The sequence below is a fragment of the Hemitrygon akajei genome, chromosome 2, assembly GCF_048418815.1.
Source record: "Hemitrygon akajei chromosome 2, sHemAka1.3, whole genome shotgun sequence".
In the NCBI taxonomy this organism is placed as follows: Eukaryota; Metazoa; Chordata; class Chondrichthyes; order Myliobatiformes; family Dasyatidae; genus Hemitrygon; species Hemitrygon akajei.
In genome coordinates, this window is record NC_133125.1 from 99,627,845 (window position 1) to 99,653,096 (window position 25,252).

Below are 25,252 nucleotides of genomic sequence, written 5' to 3' on the forward strand. Positions count from 1 at the left end.
GGTGGCAGGGTGGAGGGTTTAAGGCGCTCCTTCCCTCTGCTAGTTTGGGTAAGGTGTAGCACCTGCTTAGTTCCCAATCAGGGTCATGTGAAGCCATGGGAGCAGTTGGTGGATGGTTGTATGAGCAGCCGGTGCATATCACAAGTCCTAGTTTTGCAACCACTGACACCAGACAGACAATCTCTGAAGAGTATTGATAATGGCTAAGGTCACCTACCTTGCAAAGATCCTGCCCAGAAGAAGACAATGGCAAACCACTTCTGTAGAAAAATTTGCCAGAAGCAATCATGGAAATGGAAAGATTGCGATCACCCATGCCGTACAAAATGGCGCATAATGAACGAATGGTTCTGATATACAAACAGCCGCATATACAGCTCTGCAGACTACACCAGTGTTACTTGGGAACATTGAATATCAAGGTTGCGCAGGCAACAAAGAATGTTTATGCAAGTGGATGGACACAAAAAAGTAAAGAATAATCAACTAGCTGGCTTTGGTGCTAACAAATACACATTCAAGGCTGCTCTCAGTCAGACTGCGAGAAGCCATCCTAAATGATACACAATATCATTGTGGTAAAGGAAATAAAATTATAAGAAGGAATTTAATGAAAAATCAGAGAATGCAGTTCTTTCCAAAGGAACAGTGGACCACGGAGCAGAATGCCAATCTGTGCCGTGGTATTGCTGCCCTTCAAGTGACAGCTGCATGTTTTGTAGTGAGGGCAAGGGTCATTTTCCATTGTAGTATTGCATAATATTGCACAAGGGTGCTCTCCCATTTTCGATCGTCTAAGAACTGAAAGAACAATGGCTGAGATGTTTTTCATCTACAGCATGGGACAGGTTATTCGTTGTCTCTTGTGTGAGTTGAAATGCAAGCATTGTAATAAGGATGAATTAACAAGAGCTTTATTTTGTACTTGCTACCTCAGTTCCCACATTTACCTCTTCTGTATGTTGGAGGCAGCTGACCTTCCCCTCCACTTTTTTTTAACAAAACTACAGAAGTTTATTCACACAAAAATAAATGAAATACGAACATCAAGTATTTACAAGACAGTGAACAAATTCAAATTAAAATATGATTATTACTGCCTTATAAAACAGTCAATTCCCTGGGACGGGGTGGGGAGCAGGGATCCACTGGTCCTGGATATGCCCCACTGTATCTATCATGACTGCATACTCCCTCACCAGAGACCCCAGCATGAACATATCCCTAGAAGAGGGGCAGGCAGTGAGTTCAAGCAGAGCAATCGACTGTCCACTGCCTGAACCCAAGAATGGCCATCTTGGCCAGGCCCAGGAGCAAGCCCACCAGAAGATTCTCTGAACAACCTGCCCCGTTCCATACTGGATGCCCATATATCAGGAGCTCAGGGCTGAAGTGCAATCAAAATCGGAGGAGTAATCCCTCAGATATTCCAAAAGGGGCTGCATCCTCTCGCACTCCATCTAATAGGTAGGTTAATAGGTACACTTAATGCCAGAGAAATGTATACAATATATATCCTGAAATTCTTTTGCTTCACAAACATCCATGAAAACAGAGGATTGCCCCAAAGAATGAATGACAGTTAAATGTTAGAACTCCAAAGCTCCCCCAAACCCCCCTCCCACGCGTAAGCAGCAATAAAGCAACGACCCCCCACCCACCAGCATTGGCACCCTCCACCAAGTACTCAAGCATAAAAGCAAAGCATCAATAAAGACACAGACTTGCAGTACCCCAAATTCTACTTGTTCACACAGTAATTCAACATAGCACAGGTTCTCTCTCTCCCTAATAAGGGAAAATATGTGCCCCCTTTTCCTAGCCAGAGGGGAGATGTAACAAACAACTCACTGATTTATGATGTTAGAAGTCTGCTGCGTCACTTTTTCCGAGCTCTGCGCCCAGAGAGCTCAAGTCTCTGGACACACAGCCCACGGCAGCTAACCCGCTGCTCCCGATGTTCCGTGTTCTCCCGCGAAGCCTCAGTCAGGGGCACTGGCCTTGAATCAGCCCATCTCCAGAGACACGAAAATCCGACACCCTGAAGGCCCACTAGTCTTCCAGGCCATGTCCCTGGGATATCATCGTAGTATACTGACTCCTCTTGGTCATAGAGTGGACAAGTGAACAGAGGGTCAGTGAACCAACTTAAAAACTTCTTGCACAGTACTGCCCCCAGTACTGCAACGCCTTCCACCCAGGTCCCCAAAGTACAGGGGAAGGACCTTTGCATAAAGCAATTTCCACTGGAGACCTCCCCCGCCCCCTGCCCTCCATCACCTTATCCACCGTTCTGAAGAAACTAGTTCTGAGAGGTGAGTAGTATCAACAGCTCTTTCAGAGTTCTTAAAAAACATAAGAGTCAAAAAATAAATAAAGCTTTACAAAGAGTCTTATATGTTTTTAATAAAACCAAATTGTACAAAATTTAAAGTGCCAAAATTATTTTAAAATGGAAATGAATAAAAGAAAAAGATTTTTAAAAATAACAAATAATGCAGAACAAGAAAGGCTTCTGTCTGTTCATTCCTTTTGTCCATAGGGTCAACAATTGCATTCAAATGAGTGTGACTGCCTTCCTGGGATACATCTAAGGGCCAAGTGCAAAGTCTCTGCTGGATGTAATTGCTCAGCCATCATTACCAGAAGGAATTGCAATGAACTATCTCAGAGCATGATTCTTCTCTCAAAGGATAGTAGATCTATATAAAAGGTTACCAGTTTATATGGAGTTACACAGCAGAGCAGACGTTCAAAAGTATTGGCAAATAACCTCTATCTCATCATAGACTTCAGCCTTATTCGATGCATGGGTCTACTGTAGAGACATCTGAATGAGGGCAATTATGCCCACAAGCTGTACAAATTCCTATAATATAAATTTTATTAGAATTTATTATCATATATTTTATTATTAAAGCTGAGTAGCAGATTTTCCTTCACAGAAGAGGAAGAAATGCATCATAAGATTTAAATTGCCTATAGGAGCCACAATAGTGTAATGGTTATCATGACACTATTACAGGTCAGAGTATTTCTGAGTTCAGAGTTCAATTCCGACACCATTCTGTAAGGAGTGCCTATACTTCCTCTTCGTGGAATGCGTTGGTTTTCCATCGGTGCTGCGGTTTCCTCCCACAGTCCAAAGATGTACTGAGGAGCTGAATTGTTATTATAAATTGTCCTGTGTTAATCGAGGTTATGGGATTGCTGGAGTGGAAGGTCCTCCTCCTATAAATATATAAATATAAGAAAGGAGGACTAATCCAAAGCAAAAGATATCAATTGGGGAAGGTTAGTGTCAATGGGAAGAGAGTAGTTCTGGAACTTTGAAGCAGAAGTTTATATGCACAGGTAGTGATAATTCAAGAACAGTCAAGGATCATTCCCATCAAGAGCAATGGAAGAAAACAACTCCAGAGTGTCCTGGCTGATGAAAGAGATACAGACGAAGGTGAATCTAAAAAGGCTGCTTAGTACAAGTATAATTTTGTAAATACTAATGAGAACTCAAAACTAGACAAATTACAAAATAAACTGCATTGTAAGAAGGAAAAGGTTGCATTAAGGGTTGTATATGATGAAATGGACATATCTTGATAATAAACTTACTTTGAACCTTTGACTTATATGTTTGGATTAAAAGATTGAAGAATTTTAATTATGAAGAGACTGGGTTTGTTATCCCTGGAATGAAGGAGGCTGAGGAGTGACCTGGTAGAGGTTACAAGAGGCATAGATAGGGTAAGTAAAACCTTCAGCAACACACGCAAAGTACTGGAGGAACTCAGCAGATCAGGCAGCACCCATGGAAGTGAAATAACAGTTGACATTTCAGGCTGAGACCCTTCTTCAGGAATAGGAAGGAAAGAGAAAGACACCAGAATAAAAAGGTAGAGGGAGGGAAGGAAGCTAGCTGGAAGGTGATAGGTGAAGCCAAGTTGATAGGAAAATAGAGGAAAGTGAACCATAGAAGAAAGGAAAGGAGGAGGAGGTCTGAGAATAGAAGAAGATGGGAGGGAGAGGTAAGTTTTTTACCAAAAGGAGAAATTGATATTCATGCCATCAGGTTGGAGGTTACCCAAATGGAATATAAGATGTCGCTCCTCCACCCGGAAGCTGGCCTCATCCTGGCCCATAAGGAGGTTATGGAGCAACATGTTGGAATGGGAATGGGAATCGGAATTAAAATGTTTGGCAACCAGGAACTTCCACTTTTGGCAGTTGACACGGAGGAGATCAACAAAGGTGTCCATCAATTTATGACAGGTAAATGAGGCCACATTGGGAGCACCATGCACAATAGACAACTCCAGCAGGTTCACAGGTGAGGTGTTGCCTCACTTGGAAAGACAGACTTGGGGCCCTGAATGGAGGTGTGCAAGGAGGGGAATGGGTGGGTGTAGCACTTCAGCCACTTGCAGACATAAGTGCCAGGAGATAGATTAATGGGGAGGGACGAATGGACATGGGAATCATAGATACCCCTGCTAGGAAAGCATAGTCGTAAGGTGAGGAGGAATTTAAAAGAGTTTGGTTTTATAGTGGCTTAACAGAGATTAGTTGGCATCTGGAACTCGCTGCTAGAAGAAATGATGGAGTCAGATACAATCAATATGTTTAAGAGACATTTAGACTGGCACTTAAGATAACAAGGCAGAGAAGGATGTAGACCTAATAGAGCAAATAGGATAAGCATAGAATGGCTGCAAATATTGGCATGAAAACGGTGAGCTCAAGAACAGTACAGTTCTATGGCTCTGTGACTCTGGAAATCTGAGGGGAAATAAAAATTAAAATACAGTAAGAAAGGGTGTGTTGGAGAAAAGATGAACTACTAACATATGACTCTTTTTCACTCTTAGGTTTTTTAAGAACTCTGAAAGAGCTTAAAGAGCTGTTGATACTACTCACCTATCAGAGCTAGTTTCTTCAGAATGGTGGATAAGGTGATGGAGGGTAGGGGGAGGTCTCCAGTTGAAATTGCCTTGAAGGAATGTTCTGAGGAACTTGTGGATAAATTCCCAAGCCTGACAAAGTGTTCTGATGGACCCTGTGGGAGGAAAGTGCAGAAATTACAGGGGCCCTAGCAGAGGTATTTAATCCATCCATAACAATAGGCCAGGTACCAGAGGATTAGAGGATAGCTTGTTTTAGAGGATTAGTGGATTGTTCTGCAATTTAAGAAAGGCTCTAAAAATAAACCAGGAAATTACAGGCCAGTGAGCCTGACATCAGAAGTATGAAAGTTATTGGAAGATCTTCTAAAGGACCTGATATATAAGCATTTGAAAAGACATGGACTGATTAGGGATAGGCATGGCATGGTGGATCATGTCTAACCAATCTTATAGAGCTTTTCAAGGAAGTTACCAGGAAAGTGGATGAAGGCAAGGCAGTGAATGTTGCTCAGCATTCAGGATGAGGTAGATGTAAATTGGATTAGACATTGGCTTTGTGGGAGAAGCCAGTGAGTGGTAGTAGATGGTTGCCTCTCTGACTGTGACTAGTGGAGTTCCGCAGGGATCGGTACTGAGTCCATTGTTGTTTGTCATCTATGTCAACAAACTGGATGATAATATGGTTAACAGGATCAACAATTTGCAGATAATAGTGGGTCTGGGTCTGTAGAGGACAGTGAGAAAGATAATCAGTGGGATCTGGACCAGCTGGAAAAATGGGCTGAAAGTGGCAGATGGGATTTAATGCAGACAAGTGCAAGCTGTTGCACTTCAGTAGGACAAACCAGGTTAGGTCTTACACACTGAACGGTAGGACACTGAGGAGTGCGGTGGAACAAAGAAATCTGGGAATACAGGTCCATAATTCATTGAAAGTGGTGCCACAGGTAGGTAAAGTGATAAAGAATGCTTTTGGTGCATTGGCCTTCATGAATAAACATATTGAGTACAGTAGATGCGATGTTATGTTGAAGCTGGATAAGACATTTGTGAAGCCTAATTTGGAGTACTGCATGTAGTTTTGGTCACCTACCTACAGGAAAGATGTAAATAAGGTGAAAAGAGTACAGAGAAACTTCACAAGCATGTTGTCCAGACTGGAGGACCTGAGTTATAAGGAAAGATTGATGAGGTTAGTACTTATTTCCTTGAGATGTGGGAGATTGAGGAGAGGTATACAATATCATCAGGGGTATGGAGAGGGTAAATGCAAGCATGCTTTTTTTTTTACTGAGGTTGGGTGGAACTACAACTATAGGTCATGGATTAAGAGACAAAGGTGAAAAGTTTAAGGGGGGCATGAAGGGAAACTCCTTCACTTAAAGGGTTGTGAGAGTGTGGAATGTGCTGCCAGTGCAAGAGGTGCATGTGAGCTCAATTTCAATGTTTAAGATAAGTTTATATAGGCACATGGATGGTAGGGATATGGAGCACTATGGTCCCAGTGATCCATTTGTTTCGTAATGGAATGCTATAATCAAGAAAATACTTACAGAAAGCTACATCTTTGAATTGGTATGAAGATGTCAATGATATTAACATTATCTAAATCAATGAATATTCTCCAAGCTGAGAACTCCTTAGCAACACACACAAAATGCTGGAGGAACTGAGCAGGTCAGAACGCATCTATGGAAATGAAAAAGTAGTTGATCTTTATTTAGCTGTTCTCCTCAGATATGAATAATCGTATTATGTTTTTCATTCTCTGGAACAGAGTGCCACAAAATCATCACATTATTTGGTCAGAGAAAGAAATGAGAACCTGATATCGCAGTACACGGTATATTAATGAATTATAATTAATCAGTTCCAATACAGAACGTGAATGTTTTATTTAAACCTTCCTCTGTAACTTACTCCCCACATCCAAAACTTTTGCTTCTTACTGGGTTTAATTCCTCCGTTAATAGTTGGCAACTTGCCCAAGTAGCCATTAGTCACATTCTTGACAGTGAATTGGCAGCCTCAGAATCCTTTAAGCTGTGCGTGATCCTGGCTTCTCCAGCACTGTAAAAGCTGCTAGCTGCAACAAAAGGTTGGAGTAACTTGAGATTTTCAGCTTTGACTGAAAAGAGTTTTACAATATAGTTAGGAGATGGAAAAGTGAAGTAAGTTCCAGAATGTCACTTTAAGTTAGATGGTGAGAGTTGAGGACAGCTGCACTCAGTAGCCATTTTATCAGGTACAGGAGTCTACCTAATGCAGTGGCTACAGGAGTGAAACCCGGTGTGCTCTTCTGCCACTGTAAGCCATCCACTTCAAGGTCTGACATGCTGTGTGCCCAGACATGCACTTCTGCACACCATTGCTGTAATGCGTGGTTATTAGAGATACAGTTGCCATCCTGTCAGCTTGAACTAGTCTTGCCATTCTCCTCTGACCTCTCTCATTAACAAGGCATTTTCGTCCACAGAACTGCAGCTCACTGGATGTTTTTTTTTAGTTTTTTGCACCATTCTCTGTAAACTCTAGAGACTGCTGTGTGTGAAAATCCCAGCAAATCAGCAGTTTCTGAGATAATCAAACTACCCCATCTGGCACCAACAATCATTCTATGGATAAAATCACTTAGATCACATTTCTTCCCCATACTGCCGTTTGGTCTGAACAACAACTGAATCTCTTGACCAGGTCTGCATGCTTTTATGCATTGGATTGGCTGATTAGATATTTGCATTAACAGGCAGGTGTACAGGTGTATCTAATAAGGTGGTCACAGAGTGTACTTAGTTTCTAACAGACAAAACACAAACCTCAGACTTACAAGGAAGTTGTTCTCTCACAGAAATCAGCAGAGTCCTGCCATGTGCAGAAGTTCGCTGATGACACGGCCATAGTGGGGTGTGTCAGGAATGGACAGGAGGAGGAGTATAGGTAACTGATACAGGACTTTGTGATATGGTGCAACTCAAACTACCTGCGTCTCAATGTCACCAAGACCAAGGAGATGGTGGTGGACTTTAGGAGATCTAGGCCTCATATGGAGCCAGTGATCATTAATGGAGAATGTGTGGAGCAGGTTAAGACCTACAAGTATCTGGGAGTACAGTTGGACGAGAAGCTAGACTGGACTGCCAACACAGATGCCTTGTGCAGGAAGGCACAGAGTCGACTGTACTTCCTTAGAAGGTTGGCGTCATTCAATGTCTGCAGTGAGATGCTGAAGATGTTCTATAGGTCAGTTGTTGAGAGCGCCCTCTTCTTTGTGGTGGCGTGTTGGGGAGGAAGCATTAAGAAGAAGGACGCCTCACGTCTTAATAAGCTGACAAGGAAGGCGGGCTCTGTCGTGGGCAAAGTACTGGAGAGTTTAACATCGGTAGCTGAGCGAAGGGCGCTGAGTAGGCTACGGTCAATTATGGAAAACCCTGAACATCCTCTACATAGCACCATCCAGAGACAGAGAAGCAGTTTCAGCGACAGGTTACTGTCGATGCAATGCTCCTCAGACAGGATGAAGAGGTCAATACTCCCCAATGCCATTAGGCTTTACAATTCAACTGCCAGGACTTAAGAACTTTTTTTAAAGCTATTATTAATGCTTTTTGAGTTAGTGATTTAGATGCATATCATATTATTACTGAGTTAAGTATTGTATGTAATGAGTTTTTGCTACAACAAGTGTATGGGACATTGGAAAAAATGTTGAATTTCCCCATGGGGATGAATAAAGTATCTATCTATCTATCTATCTATCTAGAAGGAATGAGCGTACAGATAAAGTGATGGTGGCAACATTTTGAAACTTTTAGATGCAGCAATGTAAGGACTTTAGCATCTTCCTTGATTGGTAAGTTTTTGTTTACTTGGGATGTGGGCACTGCTAGCAAGGCCAGCCTTTACTGACCTTCCCTCATTGCCCTTGGGAAGGTGTTGGTGAGTTGTCTCCTAAGCCATTACAATCCTTCTTGTGATTCGGATAGGAGTAATCAGTACAGACCTATAATGCAAGTTACGTGCATTAGCATAGATAAGCATCTCATTCAATATGGATAAGTTGAACAAATGGCCCATTTCCATGCTGTACAACTCCATGACTCCATGATTGTGAAAAATAATCCTAACATGCTATTGGGTAGGGATTGGCAAAGTTTAGTTTATTGACAATGACAGAATGATGATCTATTTCCAGGCCTGCATGGCATGTGCCAAATTAGATAACAGAATTGATGGCACTGTGGCCACATTTGCAGATGATACAATGATGGGTGGAAGGGCAGGTAGTGTTGAGGAAGTAGGGAGTCTGCAGGACTTAAACAGATTAGGAGACTAAGCTATGGAGGCCAAGGCATTTGGGTATTTTAAACCAGGGATTGATAGGTTCTTGATTACTATGGGCATTAAATATAATGGGGAGAAGGTAGAAGAATGAGGTTGAGATGGATAATAAATCAGTCAGGATGGAAGGGTGGAACAAAATGGCCTAAATATGCTCTTGTATCTAATGGTCTTTTGGTCTGAATTTGATGGACCTAGTTAGCTTCTTATCCATTTTTTTCACATTTTCTGTTAAGTTTCTTGCCTACTAGAAAGCTTCATCTATGTACTATCATTGGCACAACATGTGTGCCAAGGGACTTTTTTGGTGAATGTTAGAATTCATTGGGTTTTTGAACTGTTGAAGTCAGGCGTCTCCGAAGATGTCAATATCTTCAACTCACTGACAGTACTTTTTGGTCAGTGAAGCAGAAGTTCTGTATTGAGATTTGATGTCACTTTGTTTCCAGTGATGTTCAATTCAATATTTTTATGTCTGGAAATAAGAATTTGACCTTATTTTAGCACAACGCATTTGAATACCTGTTGAGATTACTATAGTGAATGATTGAACTCTTCAAAATATTGCTCAAGTCATCACTTACTTCCTCCTTATCCTTTCTCATCACTTCTGCCAACTCCAAAAGAAGAACTAACATCTTAGAAAGCAAATTCTATTTTTCAACCCTCCTGAATGGTGGTATCAGCATGGGTTAGCGGTTCCTCTGCATGTCTACTGCCAGTCATAAAGAAATGAACTTCAGTAGTGCTGCATTTTTCAGCCTCTGAAGATGATGCACGAACAAAGTAATTGGCGCATATCTTTTCTTTTCACCTTCAAAGGGTGGGTGATATGCACAGAATAAAACTACAAATATATTTTTAGATGAAATAAAGGGCTGGATTTTGCTGAACCCAAATGCGTTTGCCACACATCCTATCCCTGCAGCCCCATCAACCTTCTGCAGCTCTATAGGGCAAAGCTGAGCTCTAGGTCTTTTTGTTGCATCCATCCAGTGAGGAGAACAGTACACAAAGGGGGTGGATCCTCGGGCCAACCACAGACTGCCCAGATGATCTCTTGACAGCCTATGCAGACAAAGCCTTTCTTTGCAGTTTCTAAATATACTCATGTAGCCCCCTGGTAAGCCTCAGGCTGGCTCAGCTCGCTTCTGTCTAGGGGGAGCAGCCATGCCAAATAACAGACAGTACACCATGTGCGATTAAATGATTGTACTTTATAGATCTTACTGGAACTATGTACTTAATAGAGATACAACATAAAAGGAAAAGTAAAAGGCGCCAAACTTATCAAAGTCCAACCACTTCGTACACAACCATTGGAGCTCAGTTACTGAAGTCTTCTTGCCACCATTCGATCCCCTCAGACCTCCTCGACCCGCCGCCTGGGACCAACAACGGTGGTCGACCAGACGCTCCACACGAATCTGCCCTCGTCTCCTCTCCACGCTGAAAACCCTGGGCCTCGGACCCCCCGCTCGGAGTCCGTTCCGTCGCCCAGCTTACAACATCGCGTCTTCTCTCTCCAACCCCCTCGCACCTTATCCCCAAAAGTCCGCACAACACTAGCTTACAGACTCACAAGAAAGAATAACATCTATCCCAATTGGTTAACAAATGAATATAATTCTCGTTATCAGTAGTTATAAGCCAAACAAGCTGCAAGAGAAAGCACTCTCCCACCAGTTAACATAACAAAGAAGCATTTTTACTTTAAACATAACAAAGAAGCCATTTTATTAGCCTCAGCAGTAACATAAAAGAAGAAACCCCATACACTCAATTGTCAAAAATATTTCAAAACAATTGAAATAGTTTTTAATAATTTAAGTTAAAATAACATAATTGATTGAAGTACTGTGCAGATGCAACAGAAGCATTCCCGTGAAGGTCCAGTGAAGAGCTTTAAAAAATCCAATCTCTATAAAGGCGAGGTACCTCAGTGGAGTGATCAGCATGGGAGCAGTCATCATCGGAGTAGTCTGAATCAGAGTAGTAAGGCTTTGGCTCAACAAGACTTCAGCGAGAACTGACAGAGATAAGGTAAGCAGGTAAGTTTATTCCTTATTTCTTATTTCTTTTTTTCTGAATTAACTCTTGTGAGAATAGAAGGTATGTCTACAGTATTCTGTTCTGGGTGTCAGATGTTGGATTTCCAGGAGACTTCCAGCCTTCCCGATAGCCTCATCTGTATCGGGTGCATCGAGATGCAGCTCCTTAGAGACCATGATAGGGAACTGGAGTTGCAGCTCGATGACCTTCAACTTGTTATGGAGAGTGAAGCAGTGATAGACAGGAGCTACAGAGGAGTGGTCACCCCAAGGCTATAGGAGACAGATAAATAGGTGACTGTCAGGAGACAGAAGGGAGAATGCCAGATAGTGGAGAGCACCCCTGTGGTCGTCTCCTTCAACAATAAGTACTCCATTTTGAGTACTGTTGGGAGGGACAACTTACCTGGAGGAAGCAATGCTGGTCGTGCCTTTGGCACTGAGTCTGGCCCTGTAGCTCAGAAGGGTAGGGAACTGAAGAGGATGACAGCAGCAATAGGGGGCTGTATAGTCATGGGGACAGATAGGTGATTCTGTGATGCAGAAAGGAAACACAGATGGTAGTTTGCCTTCAAGATGCGGGGGTCTGAGATGTTTCTGAACATGTCCACAATATCCTGAAAAGAAATGGTACTCACTGGAATCCAGAAGAGGAAATCTTATAGAAACATAAAATTATGAAAGGGATAGATAATATAGAGGTAGGAAAGTTGTTTCCACTGGTAGGTGAGACTAGAACTAGGGAACATAGACTCAAGATTCGGGGGAGTAGAATTAGGACGGAGATGAGGAGGAACTGCTTTTCCCAATGAGTAGTGAATCTGTGGAATTCTCTTCCCAGTGATGCAATGGAGGCTACCTCAGTAAATATATTTAAGAAATATACTCATTGGAATTTAGAAGTATACGAGGAGATCTTATTGAAACCTACCGAATGTTGAAGGTCTAGATTGGGTGGATGTGGAATGGATGTCTGCTTTGGTGTGGATATCCAGAGCTAGGAGGCACAGCCTCAAAATTCAGGAGAGACTTTTTAAAACAGAGTTAAGGAGGAAATTTTTTTAGCCACCGAGAGTATATCTATGGAATGCTCTGCCACAGACTGCGGTAGAGGCCAAGTCTGTGGGTTTTTTAAGGCGTAAGTTGATAGTTTCCTGATTGGTCAGGACATCAAAGGATATGGCAAGCAGACAGGTGTATGGGGTGGAGTGGGATCCAGGATCAGCCATGATGGAATGGTGGAGCAGACCCGATGGGCTGAATGGCCTCATTCTGCTCCTATCTCTTATGGTCTTACAGTACATTTACCTAAAAAGATACTTACAGTAATTGATATAAATTTATACAAAATTTAATATTAAACAAAATAAAAATAAAGCATTTACCTTTCCAATTCGTTGACCTGACAGATATAGCTTTTGACCACCACAGTATAAAGGAGTTCACATTAAATTACTGGAAGTCAAAGAAGTTACCTGCACTATTCGTTCCAGCTGGATTATCTGCTGACAATATGCAGCAACACTCCTTCAAATATCACTTTAAAGGCCTTTTGGTCCCTCTGTTGATGGGGGTTGACCATTCCAGCTGTCTATGCTAGCCAGGGCAGTACAATAAGGAGAAAAATCTGTGGCCCACGCAGTAGGCTCCCTGTTTCCATCCAGCTGGTGAGCCCAAAGGAACAGCAAGGACCGATACAGTTTGGCACCAGCGTTGCCAGTCAGCGTTGGACTCAACATAGGACTGCCTTAGGGACTCCAGCTCTGAATTTTTCCTCGGGGTTTATTCCCAAGGCCTTCCCTGTAAGTGTGTATAGCCGCAAGGCAGCAGAGGTTTGAGATTAGAGTTCCCTGTCTCCAGGATGAACTGCCAACCACGGCTGAGGAGTCCCATCTGCCCAAAGAGACTGGTTTTAAAGCGTCAGTATTTCACCTTTGGCCTTTCTCCAGTCAATAGAAACAGTTCTACTAGACTTAGTTGCTGAGCCACACATGAAGACCTGGAGCTGGACATGGTTTTCAGAGGCTATTTAACGTACATGCCAGTGGGAGCTTTTAATAGGTGATAGGAGCTTATCCTCACTACTTTACCCCCGGCAACGACAACCTTAAGGAACCTTTTAAAGGTCTAATACATATAATAAGCAGTCTAGCCACCTAGTCAATGGGCAGATTTAGTTGGCCTCAGCAACGGCAGGGACAGGGCAGTGAGACCCTCTTGGCATCCTGACAACCAATTTATGGCTGGCACCATTAACAATTCCCCTGTCGATGTCTTGCTGTCTTAGTTCTTCAAACTACTTTATTACCTAAATGAATGTAAGACATGAAGAAATATTTCTGTAATATCCTGCATGTTCACTGATGACACATCAATTCCCCCAAGTACACGTGAGATTCAGAGGTGGAGATCCTCCCAAGTATATCCACATATAAATCCACCAATGCAGTCTTGTTTGTCCCTGATTCAGCTTCGTGTGGGTTCTGTTTTTGAAAAACTGAGTAGAAATAAAGTTCAGACTGGTTCTTCAGATGCATTGATGACTACCAAAAGCCCCATTTCATATCGACATAAATTGTCCCATGATTCTATTTGAGAAAAGGTGTGTACCTTGTTAATATTTATCCTTCAATAAAGATCATTAAAAATGTTTCCCTGCCCATAGGAAAATGCATAGCTTCACAAAGAGCTAAGTCAGTGGTGATAGTTTATTTAACAGCAACAATAACGTCAATGAAAAGCAACTTTAAGGAATCAGGATGTCTCAAGATGCATCATAGAAATGACATGTTGACACATAAAGAGCTATCAGGTCAGACAACCAAAGACTTGGCCAAAGAAATAGGTTTTAACTTGTTTACTTACTTAAGCCCATCACTCCTACTTTGACATAGGCTGCCGACAGCGGCTCGCCAGAGTCCTCTGTCTTGGGCCAGTCTTTCAAGTTCTCCTCAGATGAAGCCCATCTTAAGATCCTTGCTTTCCCACAGATGAGATGTTAGAGCTTCTGTCAGCATTTCTGTAACTCTGAGTTTTTACAGGATGGGGTTGCTAGTCCTATCCCTAACACTCTTCCTTTTGCAACCGGGCTAGGGACCATCCATGCTGGAGTTAAATAGGCTTTAAGAAGTATCTTAAAGATGAAATAATGGTAGAGAGTTGGCAGCATTTAGGAAATGCACTCCAAAGTAACACACGTTGCTGGAGGAACGCAGCAGGTCAGGCAGAACCTGTGGAAATGAATAAACAGTCAACAATTTAGGCCAAGACTTGGCTTCAGGACTGGAAAGAAAGGGGGAAGATGCCATGATAAAAAGGTTGGGGAAGCGGAAGTGTTACGCCCCTGAAAAATGGGGAGAGATAATCACAACAAAGACGTGATGTGGTTTCCTCATTGAGAATTTACTCAAGTGAAGAAAGTACCGTGATGTCCCCTGGGTATGTGGGCGGAGACAGAAGCAGTCGACCACTGGCTAGCAGATCAAGGCTACTCTGCAGATCACTGATAATACTATCAGGGCTTAACTTTACACAATAAAGAATTAAATTAACAATGAAATGAATTAAATACCTGATAGTATTTTAGCCCTTTTTAACATGTGTTTTCACTGTTTTTAACAATTTTTGAACTTAACAGATCTTCAGTGTCTTATCCTTTAACTTGTCACAGAAGGAGGATTGCTAGAAGGTTAGAGGTGAATCCAGGTGGGTTAGAAAGGTAAATGGATAGAGAGGAAGGAATCTGATAGGAGAGAATAACAGAGAAAGGGACGGAGGAGGGGTACCGGGGGGGTAGGTGATATGCAGGTGAAAAGAGGTAAGAGACACAAGTGGGGAATAGAAGAAGATGGGAGGGGGAGGGAGTACAGTAATTGATATTCATGCCATCAGTTTGGAGACTACCCATATGGAATACAAGTTGCTGCTCCTCCACCCTGAGGGTGGCCTGATCTTGGCACAAGAGAAGGCCATGGACTGACATGTTGGAACAGGAATGGAAATTGGAATTGGGATGTTGGGCCAGCGGGATGTTCTGCTATTGGAGGATGAAGCAGAGGTGCTCGATGAAACAGTGCAAAGTCTAATGGCTAAGCAACTAAAGACATGTCAATCGTGGAGCAATTTATTTTGGAGGTACTTTTAAAAGTAGATTTGGAGATATATAAATAATGTTCCAGAAGAAATTTAAGATGGACCAAGACTATGTAGGGAGAGGAATTTAAAAGAGAATGAGAAATTTGAAGTAATAGCATTGCTTAACACTAGAAGCCATTCTGTGCCGGTCAACACATGGGTGATGATTAAACAAGGCGAACTGTGAGTCAGCACCGAAGAATTATGGGTAATTTTAGGTACACAGAGGCTTGAGACTCTCCAGTGGTCAGGATCCACCATGGATGTTGTGTCCCAGCTGTCTATGTGATACTCAAACCAGGGCAATACAACACAGAGAGCAAGCTGTTGCCCATGCAGCAGGCTCCTCCTCTCCACTCAGGTGATGAGTCCAAAGGAAAGCAGAGTCTGATATAGTTTGGCACCAGCGGTGTTGTAGGAGTTACCAGTCAGTGTTGAACCCAACTTCAAACTGCCTTAGGGACTCCAGCTCCAGGATTTTTCCTTGGGGTTTAATCCCGAAGCCTTCCATATGCGTGGGTCTAGCAACAAGGCAGCGGAGGTTTGAGATCAGAGTTTTCCTTCTCCTGGATGAGCTACCAACTACGGCTGATAAGCCCCATCTGCCCGAAGCGACTAGTTTTAAGGCAGCAGTCACCTGCCTTTGCCCTTCCCCTGTCTGTAGAAATAGTTCCGCCAGGCTTAGCAGCTAAGCCACACATGAAGGCCAGGAGCTGGACTTGGTCGTCAGAATCTATTTGAGACACATGCCATTGGGAGCATTAATAGGTAGTGGGAGCTTATCCCCAGTACCACCCCCAGCTTTGACAACCTTAAGAAACCTCACAGAGGCTAAAACTAGGAAATCCAAACAGAACTACCTTATAGGAGGCAACCCTGATGTTAACAAGAATACGTATGTTTAAACGGTTGCAGGGTCCAGCAATGTTATGTACAAGAGATTTTTCAATGACAATACAGAAAATCTTTTGATCTTATATACTTTTCTCAAGTCACCACTCAACCTCCTAAAGTGAACAGGATGAAATCCTAGTCTATGGATGAAGCTAAAAAAGCATATATCAGTATTGCAGTGGAGTACATGGAATTACAGAGACATGAGTGAGGAGCTGGCCAAAAGTGATCGGAAGGGAACACTATTATAGAAGACAGCAGAGCCACACTGGCTGGTGTTTCTGGGGGAAGCTTGGAAGGTGTAGGGGAGGTACAACCCGAAGATGAAGAAGTATTCTAAAGGGAGGGTGAGACAACTATATCTGACAAGGGAAGTCAAATATAGCATCAAAACAAAAGAGAGAGCATATAATATTTGCAAAAATTAATGGGATGGTAGAGGACTGGGAAGCTTTTAAAATCCAAGAGAAGGTAACTAAAAAGTCATAAAGAGAGAAAAGATGAAATATGAAGGTAAGCTAGCCAATAATATAAAATAGGTCACAAAAAGACATTTCACAAACAGAAAAAGTAAAAGAGAGATGAGAGTGAATATCTGACCCCTGGAAAATTACGCTGGAGAGTTAGTAATGGGGACAAAGTTATACAGAGGAATTCAATAACTAGTTTGTAAGTCTTCACTGTGGAAGACAGTAGCAGAATGCCAGAAATTCAAGTGTGTCGGGGGCAAAAGTGAGTGTCATTGCAATTACTAAGAAGAAGGTGTTTGGGAAGCTGAAAAGTCTGCAGGTAGATAAGTCACCTGGAGCACATGGACTACACTCCGGAGTTCTGAAGGAAATAGCTGAAGAGATTGCAGAGGCATTAGTAATGATTTTTCATGAATCATGAATCATTTTTCATAGATTCTGGAATGGCTCTTGAGGATTGAAAAATTAGAAATGTCACTCCACTCATTAAGAAGGGAGAAAGGCAGAAGAAAGGAAATTACCGCAGATTCCGGATTTTAAGCCGCTACTTTTTTCCCACATTTTGAACAGCTTTGAACTCTGCGGCCTTTACTACGGTGCGGCTAATGCATGTTTTTTTTTCATGCCGCCAAAAACATTTTGCCTCGTAACAGTAGACCAATAAAATTGATGAGTAGTTCACAGAGGTCCAATGAAATTGTACGATAAATCAAGCGCACTTTCACAATTAAATTATTGTAAATCAGTCATTTGTACTCACCCTCATCAACATGGAAAACACTCGAAGAAAAGTATTGTGTTGCCTTTATGGCAGTTATTTAGTTTATAATATTTTCGCTTAGTAATTCATTTTCTAGTTAAAGTTAGAAGAGTTTTAACTATATTTGTTTTCTGTACTACATCGCGGGATGCTATGACGTCACACCCGGTTTCGCCGCGTCTTGTGGGAAAATGCCGGTTTGCGATAAGCGGGACGGCGGGAGGCGAGCGGCGGAGCGGCGGAGCGAAAACGCTGCTTTTAAGTTAAAGGCGATCAATAACTTTTCCTGGTAGGCTGCAGTATATATATTTTTTACCAGTCGTTAGGAGATATTGGAATATTGTTCAGTAAAAAAGTATACGCAACGTATATTTAAAAGTAGCCGCGTTACAGGCACGGTTCGAAAAAAAGCATTTGCAATGTGTATTTGTTTATGTTACCATATGGATTTAATTAAAAGTTAAAAAATCCTCACGTGTAATATCTTTCTGTGTAAATATCTCATACTACAACGTGGGACACCTGCGGCTGAAAATCCGGTGCGGCCTGTACAAGTAAAAAATTGATTTTCTTTCTAAAATTAGAGCCAGCGGCTTTTAATCAGGTGCGCTCTGTAGTCCGGAATCTACGGTATAGACCAGTTAGCCTGACTTCAGTGGTTGAAAAGATGTGGGAGTCTTTGATTAAGAATGAGGTTTTGGGGTACTTGGAGGCACATGATAAAATAGGCCAAAGTCAACATGGTTTTCTCAAGTGGAAGTCTTGCCTCAAAATTCTGCTGGAATTATTTGAGGAAATAACAGACAGTATAGACAAAGGAGAGTCAATGGATGCCGTTTTTTGGGGATTTTCAGAAAGCTTTTGACAAGGTGCCACACGGAGGCTACTTAATAAGAAAGAGACCATGGTATTACAGGAAAGGTACTAGCACTGATAGATTGGCTGACTAGCAGTAGGCAAACAGTGGGAATAAAAGGGTTTCTTTCTAGTTGGCTGCCAGTGGTGGCCAACGTCCTTCCAACCACTGAAGCCAGGCTTACTGGCCTGTAACTGGACAAATGGTGTGCAGCAAGGGTTACTGTTTGGACTGCTCTGTTTCTCATTCTAGCTCAATGTTTTGGATGAAGAAATGGATGGTTTTGTGGCCAGGTTTGCAGATGATACAAAGTTAGGTGGAGTGGCAGGTAGTGTTGAGGAAGCAGGGGGTCAACAGAAGATCTTGGACAGATTGGGGGTATGGGCAAAGAAGTGGCAGATGGAATATAGTGTAGGGAAATGCATGGGCAAGCAATTCAGTGGAAGGGATAAAGGTGTGGACTATATTCTAAATGGGAAAAAAATTCAAAACTCAAGGATGCAAAGGGATTCCTTGAAGGTTAAGTCAATGGTAAGGAAGGCAAATGCAATGTTAGTATTGATTTTGAGAAGACTAGAATATAAGAGCAAGGATGCAATGCTGAGGCTTTATAAGCCATTGGTCAGAGCACACTTGGAATATTGTGAACTGTTTTTTATTCTTTATCTAAGAAAAGATGTGCTGGCATTGGAGAAGTTAACAGGAATGATTCTGGGAATGAAATATATGAGGAGTGTTTGATGGCTCTGGGCCTGTACTCACCGGAGTTTAGAAGGAGGGATCTAATTGAAACCTATTGAATATTGAAAGGCCTAGGTAGAGTGGATGTGGAGAGGATGTTTCCTATAGTGGGGGAGTCTAGGACCAGAGGGCACAGCCTCAGAGTTGAGGGACGTTCATTTAGAGATGAGGAAATTTTTCTTTAGCCCGAGGGTGGTGAATCTGTGGAATTCTTTATCACAGACAGCTGTGGAGGTCAAGTGTTTGGGTATATCTATGGCGGAAGCTGATAGTTTCTTGATTAGTCAGGACATCAAAAGTTACCGGGAGAAGGCAGGAGAATACGGTTGAGAGAGATAATAAATCAGCCATGATGGAATAGCAGAGCAGAGTCGAAGGGCTGAATGAACTAATTCTTCTCCTATGTCTTACGGTCTTATGGTGTAAATGTCCTCTCCTTGTAACTCAGGGTCCCAAGTCCAGACAACATCCTGGTACATATTGCTGCTCTCTCTCTAGTTGACTAACATCTTTCCTATAATAGTGTGACCAAAGCTGTATACCACACTCCAAGCACAACCTCCTCAATGTCTTATCTAACTGCATCTTAACTTCATCAGTCTATCTACCTGAGTCTACTTTCAGTGTTCTATGCTCTAGTGTCCCTAGGTTCCACTGTTCCATAATATTCCCCGCGAGTCTGATTTTCACTGTACAAATCCTACCCAGGTTTGATTTCCCAAAATGCAATACCTCACATTTATCTGGATTGAATGTTATTTGCCAATACTCAGCCTGCATAGCTATCTGATCAAAATCTCCCTGTAATTTTTCATAACCTTCTGTACTAGATCAACTGCTACTTAAGTAATATCCGCAAACTTACTTACCATTCCTTATACATTCACATCCAAATTGTTTATATAAATTACGAAAACAAAGGCCTCAGTACTGACCCCTGTGGCACATCACTAGGCACAGTCTTCCAGTCTGAGATGCAACAGTCAACCATCGAACTCTGCTTCCGATCATTAAGCTAATTATGAATCCAGACCACTATCCCCCATGGATCCTATGCAATCTAATCTTTCAGACTAGTCTGCCACGGGGAACCTGGTAATGGCCTTGCTGACGTCCAATTAGACCATACCCTCATCTACCTTCTTCACTATCTCCTCAAAGATCTCCTATAGATTTGTCAGACACAATTTCCCAGACACAAAGCTGAGTTGCCTGTTCTGAATCCGACCTGCATCTCCAAATGTTGTCGATTTTGTCCCTCAGAATCCCCTCTGGAAATGTATCCACTACCGATGCCAGATTTACCACCCTGTAGTTTCTCGACTACTTTTTGCAATGGAATGGTAACAGTCACTCTCCAGTCATCCAGAATCTCACCCGTGGCCAGAGATGAAGCAAGGAGCTCTGCAATTTCCTCTCTAGCTTCCAGCGTTGTAATTCTGCCATGGCCAGTCCCAAGCCTGGCTGCAAAGGGAGGAGGGTTGGGCATGGGGCTAACAAACCACATGTCACAAAAAGCTAATACCACAAAAATGGCAACAGAAGATCCAAAGACTTCATCCATGTGAGAGGAAGGATCTTCATCTAGAAGATGCATGAAGTCATATGATGAAAGCCACGTCCATAGAAGCCACAGAGCCAATCACCATTCCTACATTCACAACCACCACCATTGGAAAATGGAATGTAAAGGTCTTTTATGAAAGTGGTAAGACAGCGCAAGTGGGCGGTGAAATGAAGAACAAATCTGAGCCAGCACGGCATTGTGCAAGAGTCTATCCAACCTTGTCTTAAGTATATTTACTGAGGCAGCCTCCACTGCTCAATTGGGCAGAGAATTCCACAGAGTCAACCCTCTTTGGGATAAGCAGTTCCTCCTCATCTCTGTCCTAAATTTACTCCCTGGAATCTTGAGGCTATGTCTCCTAGTTCTAGTCTCAATTACCTGTGGAAACAACATTCTTGCCTCTATCTTGTCAATCCCTTTCAAAATTTTATATGTTTCTGTAAGATCCCCTCCCATTCTTCTGAATTCCAGAGAGTACAGTCCTAGCCGGCTCAATCTCTCCTCATAGTCTAATCCCCTCATCTCTGGAATCAACCTGGTGAACTTCCTCTGCACTGCCTCCAAAGCCAGTATATTGTTCCTCAAGTAATGAGACCAGAACTGCATGCAGTACTCCAGGTACAGCCTCACCAGTACACTGTACAGTTGCAGAATGACCTCCCTGCTCTTCAATTCAATCCCTCCAGCAATGAAGGCCAACATTCCATTTGCCTTCTTGATAGCCTGCTGCACCTGCAAACCAATCTTTTGTGATTCATGCAAAGGCCCTCCCATGTCCCTCTGCACAGCAGCATGCTGCAATTTTTTACCATTTAAATAATAATCTGCTTTAATTTTTCCTTCCAAAGTGGGTGACCTTGAATTCATATGAACACCTGGGTGACACCTGACCAGGTAACAAAGAACAAAGTAGACCACTTCTGTATATTCAAGAAATTCAGGAGATCAATTCAAAATGTCAGGGTGAGGAGAGGAGCAGATGGTGCATTTGGTCATTGCTTCTTGGTCACAAAGCTGAAACTCAAACTGAAGAAGAATTGGATGCAAATCAGCATCAGCAAGGCAGAGGACCAATGTCAACCTAACCTTCTGAGACACACAGACCCAGTCAAAACTGGTCCTCAGCAACATGTTCCAAATGCTGCAGGAACTGCAGGAAGAAGAGGATCTACACAATGAATGGCAGAAAGTTAAGGAGAGAATAGTCTCAGCATGTCCACAGGTACCAGGTGCCAAAAAGAACCAGCAGGAAGAATGGATCTCAGCTGAAACATTACGCTAGATCAAGGTGAGGAGGTCGAAGAAAGCAACCATGAATAACCGCAGGACTAGAGCAGGAAAGCTGAAAGCATGGGGAGAGCATGCTGAAACTCACAGGGCCGTGAAGAAGAGCATAAATCTGACAAGTGCAGTTGTATAGACGGCCTCACAGAAGAAGCAGAACAAGCTGTGGCAACATGAGGAAGCTGTATGACACCTCCAAGAAACAGTTCAGCAAATACAGGCGGGCTTGAACACTTTGAAGATCTACTGAACAAACCCGTACCTTTCCTACCCTGAAGAAGGATCTTGGCCTGAAATATCGACTATTTACTCATTCCCACAGATGACACCTAACCCGCTGAGTTTCTTCAGCATTTTGTCTGTGTTGCTCTCAAGGGAAGCCCACTTGAGTAAGTAGAAGACTTTACCTCCCTGAATGGGGTCATTGACAGACAAGGTGGCACTAATGAGGATGTCAAGACAAGGATCAGTTCAGCTGGGGCAACCTTCATCTAGCTCAAGAACATCTGGTTCTCCAAAGAGTGGTCGCAGCACACTAAGATCAGGCTGTTCACGTCCAACATGAAATCAGTTCTTCTGTATGGGGCAGAGAGTTGTTGGACGACAAAGGCTATCATTAGGAAAGTGCAGACCTTTATTAATAGCTGACTGAGTAAAATCTTCTGGATCCACTAACCAGAAACCATCAGCCACACCAATGTATGGCAGAGAACATACCAGCTAACTGCAAAAGAAGAATTAAGAAAAAGAAGATGGGGATGGACAGGACACAAATACCAACATCATTAGGCAAGCGCTAATGTGGAATCCCTAGAGAAAGTGGAAGAGAACCAGCTAAAGTACACCTGGTAATGCGACCTTGAAGCTGACACCAAGAAGATGGGAACAACTTGAAAGACCAGCCCAGGACAGAGGACTCTGGTGAAATGCTGTCAGCAGCCTATACCCCAGAGAAGGGTAATTGGCTTAACTTAACGAACTTCCCACAATGTCCGAGAACGCACAAGTTCAGGCCCAGGGAATTTATCCACCTTCATGAACTTTAAGGGCTCCAGTACCTCCCTGCTGATAAACTGTATGTGGTCCAAGACAATGTCAATCATTCCCCATGCCCACTGTAAAAACTGAAGAGAAATACTCATTGAAATCTCAGCAATTTCCTTTGGTTCCACTCGCAGAAGGCCATGCTGACCTTCGAGGGGACCTACTTCTATTCATTTTATTTATTTAGTGATACAGCTCGGAGTCACCCCTTATGTCTCTTCAACCCACACCACCCCAGCAACCCCCCCAATTAACCCTAACCTAATCACGTGACAATTTACATTGATCAATTAACCTACCTAGATAGATAGATAGATACTTTATTCATCCCCATGGGGAAATTCAACTTTTTTTCCAATGTCCCATACACTTATTGTAGCAAAACTAGTAACATACAATACTTAACTCAGTAAAAATATGATATGCATCTAAATCACTATCTCAAAAAGCATTAATAATAGCTTTTAAAAAGTTCTTAAGTCCTGGCGGTTGAATTGTAAAGCCTAATGGCATTGGGGAGCATTGACCTCTTCATCCTGTCTGAGGAGCATTGCATCGATAGTAACCTGTCGCTGAAACTGCTTCTCTGTCTCTGGATGGTGCTATGTAGAGGATGTTCAGAGTTTTCCATAATTGACCGTAGCCTACTCAGCGCCCTTCGCTCAGCTACCGATGTTAAACTCTCCAGTACTTTGCCCACGACAGAGCCCGCCTTCCTTACCAGCTTATTAGCTTTATTTGTCACATGTACATCAAAACATCGAAACCTTGAAGCAGGTTGTTCGAATGCAAGCAGCCATTTGGTGCCACAGAGGAAGCTAAGTGTCTGCTGGGGACCAAAGGTGAGTGAGTTACTGCAGAATGGACATGGCAAGCCCCTTCACTGGAGGTGCTGTCAAATAGAGCTGAAGGCAGAAATTCAACCAACTATAATCTCATTAAATGGTAGACCAGGATCAAGGGGCCAAATAATCTCCTCCTCCTCTTCTTGCATTTTCTGAGCTTAATAATTTCCTTTTCAGTTAGCTTAGATCTTCGGCTGTTGTGCTACTGCTGAGTATCTTTTTCAGCTGCAGGATGCACTTCAGAGCCTGGTGTGTGACCACACGTTATTCGAAGTTGGTAATGGGGCAGGGCAGAGGCAGAGTATTGGAGGAAAATCCACACGTATACTTTTAACAGGACACTAATAGTAGTGTGCATATTAGCAAAGAAAGGAGAGGAAAATAATGTAGGGATGCCAATCGAATATGGATAGTAATCGAGATTCCAGTTATTATTTCAAAAGGCTCTGTAGTTATGAACAAGACTCTGGAACTTTAGTCTGGAACTTTGGAGTAGAAGGTATTTACCAGAACAAGGTATTTCATACTCCTTATAGCCCCTTTCTACAAAACCAGCATTTTCTATTTTAATTTCAGATTTCCATTGCATTTTTAGTGTGCAGTTTTAGCCCTCAGCTTTATTAAATGTTTTGTTTTCCTGCCAGTGATAATTTGGACTGATGTAGTTCAAAATCTCGCCAGAAATTGATTTCTAACGTTGCCATACTATGTATGTTGGTTGGGCAAGCAACAAGAAACAACCCAGATGTGCACAAATTTCTTACAATAAAAAGATCATCCGTATTAATTTGCTTACTTACTTCAGCCCATTACTCTTACGGGGCATAGGCCACTGTCAAAGTCCACTGTCCTGGGCTAGTCTTTCAAATTGTCCCAGATGTAGTCCATCTTCAAAGATCCTTCCTCTTCCAGAGAAGAGGTCTTTGAAGCTTCTGTTGGCATTTCCATAGCTGTAGATTTTTACAGGATTCCTTGTCTGCCCAACCCTCTCCTTTCACTGCCGGGTTTGGGACCGTCCACGGTGGAGTTCTCCAGACTAATGACTGGCATTAATTCACTGAGAAATGTGAACATAATTAACTTAAGCAGTATCAGAGAGACAACAGATTCTGCAGATGCTGGGAATCTTGAATAACACACACACAAATGCTGGAGGAACTCAGCAGTTCATGCAGCATATACGGAGAGAAATAAATCGTCCACAATTCTGGCCGAGACCTTTCTTCAGGACTCTTCAGCAATATCAGTAAATTTTTTGGCTGAATGATGAAATTAATTAGCGGTTTGGCTAAATGAAAGTCCAGGACTTTACAAAGTTTCTTTTGGCCAAAGAAGCATTTTTTTGCAAGCACAGTCTCTGGAAATAC